At 35.0% G+C, this 10,165-nt stretch overlaps 1 protein-coding gene and 1 non-coding gene across 3 annotated transcripts in view; both read right to left on the bottom strand.

Annotated features, from left to right (window-relative positions):
• The window catches only part of Cdh12 (cadherin 12), a 1,034,353-nt gene that overhangs the window by 624,694 nt on the left and 399,494 nt on the right, over positions 1–10,165 (bottom strand). The window lies entirely within an intron of this gene.
• LOC115065069 lies at positions 885–1,012 on the bottom strand. The gene has a single exon (XR_003844866.1). It is a non-coding gene; the product is annotated as a small nucleolar RNA SNORA17 (small nucleolar RNA).

The following is a 10,165-nucleotide window of genomic DNA, read 5'->3' as shown; positions in this document are numbered from 1 at the left end:
ACCTCTACAAAGCAGAGAAAGAAGAGAGGGGAGAGAAGAAGATTCAGATCTGGAAGAAGATGCTGGATTTTGAACCATGAGGAAGGAGAGAGAGACAGAGACAGAGACAGAGACAGAGAGAGAGAGAGAGAGAGAGAGAGAGAGAGAGAGATCATGGAAACACACTTGAAATGCAAAGTGCCAGATCAATGATAATATGCATCTATCATAGGATGGGGCTGAGAGACAGCCAGAAAGTAAAGGCAGATCATTTCATTGCACAGATACTGAGGTGCAGTTTTAAACAAACCTCAGTTACTCTGTGCAGTTACTGAGAGCTAGTATAAGGAAAAGAAATACAGCTGCCAGATTAATTTACTGTAATATTTATAATAAAGGTTTACCAGGTGGGTTCATGGATATGGTCTAATATCTCTAAATCTCTAAAGCAACTTAAAACTTTCCTCTGGTTAATTTATTTTATCCCAGGTATTTGGATTTTTTTAAAAAGAAATTATTGGATATTTGTGAATGTCACCTCATGTACCAAAAGCCTATTAATTTCCCCTTTCCCTTGAGCCTGCCCTATAACCTGGCAACCTCATACTAATGGATGAGGTGGCATCACAGGCTACTCATGTCAGGATGTTCCTCTCTATCCTCAAGTCTCCATTTCTGCCTCTTTTCATTGTGCCCACATCCTGCTGTTTCTCTTTCCCTTTAAATTCTCCACCACTTCCTTGTGCCCAGGTTCTCTGATTGTCTGCAGTGGTCTCAGTCGTGGTGTAGGGAGCGCTAGGCCTCCTACCTGTTCATTATGGTACCTGGCAGGGATGATGCCTGATGTGTTCTGTCCCCCCAGGCCTAGGAGGCAATGGTCGTCTCTGGCTGAATTTTTTTCAAAGAATGTTAGACTTCTAATGATTCAGATATTCCAAGGTCAGAATACTTAGCCTAGACATAACCTCTTCTCTGTTACCTAGGGATGCTCTGGTTACATAGCAGCCACACCTGGGCCACCTCTATGGGCAGGTTAAAGTGTTCATTAGAAAAGAAAAAGGCTGAATAACACTGAGATTAACAACAATAATAGTCTTTCCACTGAACTGCAACAGACTAAATAAAGACAAATATATGCTAATACAATAATCCACAAATGTGTATTTGGAAGATACTCTGAGAACAAGTCTATAAAATTAGAGCAGATGAGTGTGAGATAATATAGGCCAATGTCCTGTTCATTTTTTAGTGTGGATCCTTCAGAGATAACTCTTTGTAAAGCACCTTTACAGAAACCATGATATATTTGAAAGAATTTCTGTGTATAAAGATAAAATATGCATGACAACCTTTGTCTTGAGAAAGTGTAGCAAAATATTCACACAAATGCATACTGGGAAGAAAAAAAAGGAAATATGTAAATACAAATGGACGTAAGTCAGAGTAAATGCCAAGCATTTTGTTCATGCCTAGCTGCTAGCATTTATACAATACAGGGAAAATATAAAATTATAAACTTTGTTTCATCTTATTTCTATTTTGTTGGCTACTGCTAGAAAGAAATGAATCTAACCTGTATTTATTAGTGAAGTTATAAATCAATGTAATACTCTATCCATCAGCTAAGAGATTGTTCTTGCATGAGCCGTTGGCATTTCAGTGAACTACAAGGAGAGGATTTCCAAATCTCTTCATAGTGGATGCTCTTAGGATTGTGTATGTGAGTGAGAAGCACATTAATCCTTGAAGTATAACTCTCATTCTACTCGTCTGTCAGTAGCTCTTAAGATGCCACTGAATATATATTACATGCCCAGTACGTTAACACCAACTTCTCCCTTTCCCATCACGCTGTCATTACTATTCAATATTAATGTTATTCGTTCTTTAAATCACTAAACCATCCCCTAATTCTCAATTTTATTCCCCTCTAATTAACTTGCTGCTCATCTCACTCATCACCTTTCCCCTTCCCTCTTTCCCTGCTCCTCTTCCTTGTCTATCCTCCCTGGATTTCTCTGTGTTAAAGGAACTGAATCTAGGTTCCTATGCCCTAATGATAATAACACATATCCTCAGTCTACTGTTTCATTAAAGTTTTAAGTTTTTGTTTTTTTGGTTTTTAGGGTTTTTTTGTTTTTGTTTTTTGTTTTTTGTTTTTTATCACCTTGTTGGCACAACATATATTCTATGCAGCATTATTCTGCTAAACTATATACTATGGCTTATTTTTATGAAGTGTTCCAATCTTTAAAGTATTGAAAGACTGAAAAGTATGGATTTTCCCATTAATAATTCCCATGTCTTTGCTTCTTCCATTTTCATAATACATACTTTAATTTAATTTAATTGTCTCTGATTGGTTCACATTGTGCACAACAGTGTCTGATGAGACAGCATGTTTGCATTCCTTTATTAACTGCCAAACCTTAGGGAATTTACCTCTATTCATGCCCATTATCAGATTGTGTTTGAGATGTCATAGAGTAAGTACTTAACCTTTCACGTTGATAAATCGGTCAGGGTATGTTGTACTTTTGATGACACCAATAGGCAAAATTAATAGCAGAATAATGTGATCTTTTTGTTTGCTTTAACCCACTGATAACAAAGCTAAATGCTTGATGAAAAGACATTACACATATTGTCAGACAAAATATCCATAAAATAAATCAATGTCAATAGTGTGGCAACAATGAAAAACACAATCCAGAAAGATTCTATGTGTGTATTCTTTCTACTTATTGAGTATTTTCAAATAGTTAACCTCATTATAACTGAACTAGTCATTGTGCAGTTTACTATAACTCAAAATCACGTTATTTGAAATACTTCAGTATCTTATGACATGAAAAAGAAGGGGTCTAAAAAAATATTAATTTTTAAAATACTGCAGGATTCAAATTGTGTCATACACACATTATCTGTAAATATTTAAAACCATTATTATATGTATTTCACATGTACATTATTCATGTTTATATAATACATAGATTATTTTTATAATTCCAGTAAAATTCTACTCACATATGATGTGGATATTTGTGTAAATTTGTGCTGTACACTGAAGTGAAATTGCTAAACTAGTTTTAACATCTCTTAATCACCACATGTGGAATATCATATGTTGAAAAACAGTATAATGAATTTAATACAATAATGGAAAGTTGTCAAAAGCTACTCCTATATATACAGACTTTAATAAAGATTTGTTACAAAACTATTATGTATTATGTGCATTGGGGAAAAAATAACTTGAATAAGATCCTATAATGTAATGTCTCAAAGAGTTGAACTATGCTTGACACCTCTGATCTAAGCATAATAAATTTTTTGTGGCAGATAAACCTTTTAACACATAAAAATGTACATTTGCTTTCTGATATCAGAATAACCTCCAATATCTCCCCCCCCCACACACACACACATGTTTTACACTCTGCTTTTCTGGTGAACACACTGTGTCCCAGAATGAGCCTAGGATTTGGGTGCATGAGTAAAGGGTTTTATAAAAGAACAAACCATAAACAATATACTAGAGAAGTGTACTCTACATAGTACTTCTTTTGATTTAACCCTAATTTAATATTGGCTGAAAACTGGCCTTTTTTTCAAAGCTAAGGGTGACATTTATTTGGTTTATATTAGCATACTTTATTGATTAGAATAAAATAATCACATTATATGAAACTCACATTCTTCTTTTTCCTGCAACAAAACCCCAAAATGACCAAAATGAATTTCTTCCACTTTAATATACTATGTGATCTTATTCTTAAAAGTTAAAAGTAATCTTAGATGTTAATAAGACAATGACTAGTGTAAGCCTACTAATGTTCCCCACCGTTTTAAGTGACTGGCTGCAATAAGGTGTACTAAAGTTTTGGAACTGAAGTGGCAGAGTTCTGGAGAACAATTTTTGAGCCATTTTCTGCTACTCTCATGATAGTGAAGTAAGTATTTATAAAAATAGGAAAAGGGATAACATTTGAAACGTAAATAAAGAAAATACTTAATAAAAACAGTACTAGAAAATTTCTTCATTATGTTCTTCAAATAGTTAACAACTAAAATTTAACAGGTATTGAATAGTATTTGTTAAGTTAGTTTAAGAATTGGTGGTTGGATAACATTTTATGCCATGTATTTAGATGAAGATTTATTTTTTAAATTTGCAATGTAATAATTATGGATATATTTGAATAGCTATTTTTCATACTATGAATACTAACTTTATGTCATGTGATATCTATATGTATAGCTATATCTATTTATCTATATATGTATGTATGCATTGCAAAATAGCTCCCCATGAAATTACAACGTCAAATTATGTCAAAAAATTTTGGAAGTTACATAGTTTCTGATTCTTTAGTTATTGAGTTTGTAACTGATTTGGATAATAAGAGTTTTTCAAATTCTTTAAATAGCCTTTTACAGTATTCCATTATTTTCCCATTTGTGCACGCAAGACCATGCCAAAGTATAGTTTTACTATAGTGTAGTTATAAAAAAATCATAATCATACATATAGAAATGTAGTTCAGAATAAGTCATCATCTCTCTTAAATACACGGAGAATAGTTTAATCAGATTGAATGTGTTTACAGTGTTGAGATTTCTGACTTAGTCCATTTATAGTATTAAAAATAAATAACTCTATGTCATCCTTAATTATAAAAATCATTAGTAAGATTAATAATAATCTTATTTTATAAATGACAATCGGAGTTTCTTTGAAAATACTCTTAAGACTTTGTCTGAATTTGTGTGTGTGAGTGTATGTATACTAGACTGCAAACATATTATCTGCAGAAAATTCATCTGATACCAGTTAATCAAATATTGAGGAGTAAGAGGGTGAGAGAGGGAGGAGAGAGTATGAGAGTAAAAGAAGAGGAGAGAAGAGAAGAGAAGAGAAGAGAAGAGAAGAGAAGAGAAGAGAAGAGAAAGAAGGAAAGAGAGAAATAAGAGAGGGAGAAGAGAAAGATAATTAGACACAAAGATAGGGAGAGAGAGGAGACAGAAGAGAAAGAAAGACAGAGGAAGATGAAAGATAGAGGAAAGAGAGACACACACACATACACACAGTGGGGGAAAGAGATTTTGGGGAGAAATTTTAAAGAGGTTGACTGGCTAATTTAATCCATGTCCTGGATAAAAGCATTAAAAATAAAGAAGTAGATGTAGATATAAGTAGTTATATTGCAAGTCCAACGAGCAGGGGACTAGCAGAAGCTGGATACTCAGTTGGTATTGAGTTAAATATGTTCAGTTATTTTTTTCTAGCATCCTTACATAATAGCCTCATGCTATTCCATATTAGCATGAGAGAATAGCTTCCTTTATGAATATGTGGATGAGTCTAATTGCTTCGAATCAAATCATATACTCTTCAAAACTCTAAAATTTATTCAAAACCAACCTTACATCATTTTCTTTCATATATCATTTTGATTGAAATTCTAGAGCAATGGTATTTCACTCCAATTTTCATGTAAATCATGGGTACTATACATTTCTGAAGCTACTGATTTATTTCTAAGCATTAACTATCAGATCAATCAATATCCAAACTTCTTTTTGAAAACGTGTTACAAAAGCAACTTCTGGGGAAAATGAACTTAAAAAATGATTTTATCCAATATTAATTGTATCTTTCTATTCTACCAGTTTTCTTCTCTTCTTCATTTACATATTTCCTCCACAATACCATTATTTCCATTGTAGCATCTTTATTCAATCCTGTTTTTTGTTTGTTTTGTTTTGTTTTGTTTTTGTCTCAGCAAATTTTCCATAGACTCAACATGAATTCATTGGAATAATGTAATAAGACCTTGTTTAGAATCTATGCATCATTTTAAGTTCAAAAACTTCATAATAAGTACTCCATATCAGAAACCATTTCACATTAAATTATGCAAAAAATGCCTTATTTGAGAACTCTCATATTTGAAAAGTCATTGATATTGAAGAACTTGTTTGGTTCTCTACAATAAATCAGCTCATTCGAAGCTGTAACTTGTTTACATAAGAAATTAAGAGAATGCAATTAGAGCTGACTACCAAAGAATGAAAGAGAATGATGGAACAGAACGGATGCAGTGAAGCAAAGCAGATAAAAGTTTGCTATATTTTTTTAAGCAAGATTAGTTTTCCATTTCCTTTGTTATATGTTTTCAAGAGTATGTACTACTTGAGGAAATACTTGTAGAACTGGTAATTATAGTGAGGGGGTGGTTTTCTGCTAAATCTGTTTGTTAGAAGTAATCACCCACTGGAGTATGGTGTATGCTTCGCATGCTCTAGAAACTGTAGCTATTTGAAGCATTTAAATTACTAATGCCTTCCAGAGATGATGAGGACAATGCGAACACCAGGGGATTTCTTGGACTACCAGGTACATGCAGAAATTAAGAAAAAGGGAGATCAAAGATCCGCGATCTATCTTTTGTTAAGTGAAGTAGAAAAAAAATGGCTATCTCATTCACATATAGGAAAGTAAATAAAAAGATCGCAAGTATCCGAAATCAGTACTGGGAAATCTCACTTGAATGCTTTGTAGAATTAAGATGTAAAAATGATGAGAATTGTTTTAATTATCCAGTGTTTTGAAGCTATTGTTTTAGAAATTCCTTTGTAATGTTTGTCTCTTCCCTGATTACATAGCTTGTTGAAAATCAGGTACAAATCTCCATCTACCTTTCTTTTATCTCCTGTAACGTGGTGCTCTCAATTGGTGTACTGCAACAAGCTGTTACCTAGCCATTAGATGTCTTCACTGGAACAAACATCACTACACCATGGCAGAACCACTAATGATTTCAGTTTGTTCTCATTTGCCAAGATTCTAAAATTAGAAATGATGTCCTTGTTATGGTTGGAAAGTCCCTCCTGTCAAACTGCCTGCAAGTTTAACATTCCACAGAGGTTTCTGCACACTGTGTTGTGGATGTTCTATCACATTAAAGACAGCAAAATTTAAACACTCATCAGGCAGATCAAGGTTTGCCCTATTTATGTTAACAAACAAAAACATTTTAAATTGAAAGAGACTTCTATGTTTGCAATGTTCTTGAGAAGAAAGAAAATATGGACTATTTCTCTCTATATTTATACTGTATAAAATTTCTTAGTTGCTTTTCCTTTTGTAAACTATTTACTATATGTATATTTATAATTTTCTGTTTGCCAATGGGTACCAATTGCAAGAGTATTCCTAGGGATGGGACTTAGGGATGTGCACTTCCCCTTCTCTGTGCTGGGATTCTGTCTGCTTTGAACCTGATTAGGTTTTGTGAACCTTGCCAGTCTTCTTGGGTTCATATGTGCATCAGTCCTGTTGTATCTGTTACAATCTTTCCACATTCTGTTCTTCATAGTCCCCTGAGTCTTGGCGATGAGTGTGCATAGTGTATATAATAAAGATAACCCAATTAGTACTTAGTGCTCTAGGGGCACTTGCTCTCTGAATACTGTTTAGTTGTGTGTCTTGGTGGTTTTTTTAAAGCTATTGCAAGAAGCTTAAAGCGCCTGCATTTTTTTTTTCTGAGGTTTCTTTTGTTTAGTTTTTGCCTCACTGGTTTTCATTTTGATATTCATTTTGTTTTGGGAAAAAGAGAGGGAAAGAGAGAGAGAGAGATGTAAAGCGAGAGACAGAGAGAAAGAGACAGAGAATATGATTGCTAGGTTCTGGGAGTAATTGAGAAGGAAAAACCATATTCAAACTTTATTATATAAAGGGTATTTAAGTAAATATATATTTGAAAACAGCGTTCTTAAACATTTTCTTCTCATACACAACTTCTAATACTGTCTTTATTTAGGACTATTTCCTATGTTCCATAACATTAATATTCACTAATGGTATAGCATTTCTACTGAAGAATAGAACTTTTTTATTTTTCTAAACTTTTATTATTTATTATTTTCTTTATTTATGCCACAAATGTTGCCTCTCTCCAGGTCCCTCCTCTCCGAATAATTTAATAACACCGCGAAGTTAAACTTTAAAACACATAAAACCTTTCTAGGATTTTTACTCATCTATGAAAACACTGAATATAATAAGCATTTGGTTTTCTCTATAATCTCATGGGATATTCTGTTGTATTTTTTGTTTTACAAAATCTTATAAAAGTTAGCCAAAGATAAATATACTTTTTATTCTTATTTTTTCCACTCATTCTGTTTCTACTCCCCCCACCTCCAGGAGAATGTTCACCCTACCATCACCAGTTCTCCCCAGTTCTGGAGCCTCAAGTCTCTTGAAGGTTAGTCACGCCTTCTCACACGAAGGACGCACCAGCAAGTTTTCTGATATATATGTGTCAGAGGTCTAGGACTAGCCTGGTTGGTGGCTCAGTGTCTGAGAGATCTCCCAGGTCTGAGTTAGTTGAGACTGCTGGTCTTCCTATGGAGTTACCCTCCTTCTCAGCTTCTTCCAGCCTTTCCCTAATTCAACCATAGGTAAATTCAGAATAATGGTTGGGTGTAAGTATTTACATCTGTCTCCCTCAGCTGCTTGTTGGGCCTCTCAGAGGACAGTCATACTAGACTCCTATCTGTAAGCAAACCATAGCATCAGTAATAGTGTCAGGCCTTGGATCCTGCCCTTTAGATGGATTCCATGTTGAGCCTGTCACTGGAACTCCTTTTCCTCAGTCTCCTCTCCATTTTCGTCCCTGCAGTTCTCTTAGACGAGAACAATTCTGGATCATTATTTTTGACTGTGGAATGTCAATCCTATCCCTCCACTTGATACCCTGTCTTTCTCTTGGATATGGACTCTGTGAGTTCCCTCTACTCACTGTTGGGCATTTCCTCTAAAGTCTGTACATTTGAGTTCTGAGAGTCTCTCATCTCCCAAGTCTTTGGTAATTTCTAGAGGGTCCCCTCTAGCTCCAACCACCCCTGAAGTTACATATTTCCATTCTTTCTGCTGACCCTAAGGGTTTCTCTCCTGTCTTCTCTCTGGCCCATTGCTAACCACGTTCCCTTTCCCCGCTTGCTCCTCTCTCCCACCCAGGTCCCTCCCTCCCTCTGTCTCCTGAGTTTTGCAGGCAAATGTGTGAAACTAAAAAAATACCATCCCGAGTAAGGTAACTCGGGCCCCAAAGGACAGGTATCGTATGTACTCACTAATAAGTAGTTATTAGCCCAACATACAGAATACCTAGAATACAATCCACAGACTTCAAGAACTTTTAACAGTCAGAAGTGCCCAAGTGAGGATGCTTCAATCCCACTTGGAAGAGAATTTTTATCCCAGAATTTTGATGCATACTAAAACCTCTTTGTGTCTATAGCAGCTGTCAAACTTGGCAGTAACTTTGGTGTGAACATTTTTTTATGTAGAAATGTCTTCACCTTCATTCTAAGTGAGACTTGGTTCCCTTTTTCCTCACCTGTCCTGATGCCTGCTCTCAAACACTGTCATTGGACTTTTGGGTTTGTTCCAGTGCACTTGTCACAACTTTAACTGAATAACTCTCGGTGGCATTGCTGGCATCACTGTGTACAATGTCAAAACAAGAGGACAGATAATGTATTACGTATTGCAACTGCACCACATCTCACAGTGTATCATGGGGTTTGTGGCTATTATGAAATAGAATGTGATTAAATGATGAATTTATTTCTGCTCAGAGAGGTGGCATCAGAAGCTTAAAAATTGATAAAGAGTCTTCACCTGAAACACAGCCTTGGGCTCTTGTATTTATATCCACTTTTCAATATGATTATCATTCAGCTGGCTTTTATTATCTGAGTTGAAATTCCAATTAAAGTAGTATATTTAACAAGTTGAGGCCTTATTTGCGCCATATAGGACTCCAATTTCAAACTCTTATGTGTCCAGCAATTGCTGCATTAAACTTTGAAAAAAATATTCTGAATTCAATATAACAAAATTAAGTGATGTGTTTCATGTGTGATATAGCATGATAAAATGGCTCCAGCTGCATATGTAGCAGAGTATGGCCTTACCTGACATCTATTGGAGGGGAGGCCCTTGGTTTTATGGAGTCTTGATGCCTCAGCATAGGGGGATGCTAGGGCAGTGAGATGGGAGTGAGTGGGTGGGAGAGGGTAGCACACTCATAGAGGCAGAGGATAGGACAATGGGAAGGGGAGTTTGTGAAGGGGGACAACATTTGAAATCTAAATAAAATAACCCAAAATACCT

The sequence above is a fragment of the Mus pahari genome, chromosome 11 (genome assembly GCF_900095145.1).
Source record: "Mus pahari chromosome 11, PAHARI_EIJ_v1.1, whole genome shotgun sequence".
NCBI classification, from domain to species: domain Eukaryota; kingdom Metazoa; phylum Chordata; class Mammalia; order Rodentia; family Muridae; genus Mus; species Mus pahari.
The sequence above is the reverse complement of the archived record's forward strand: the minus strand, read 5'-3'. Positions and strand labels throughout refer to the sequence as shown.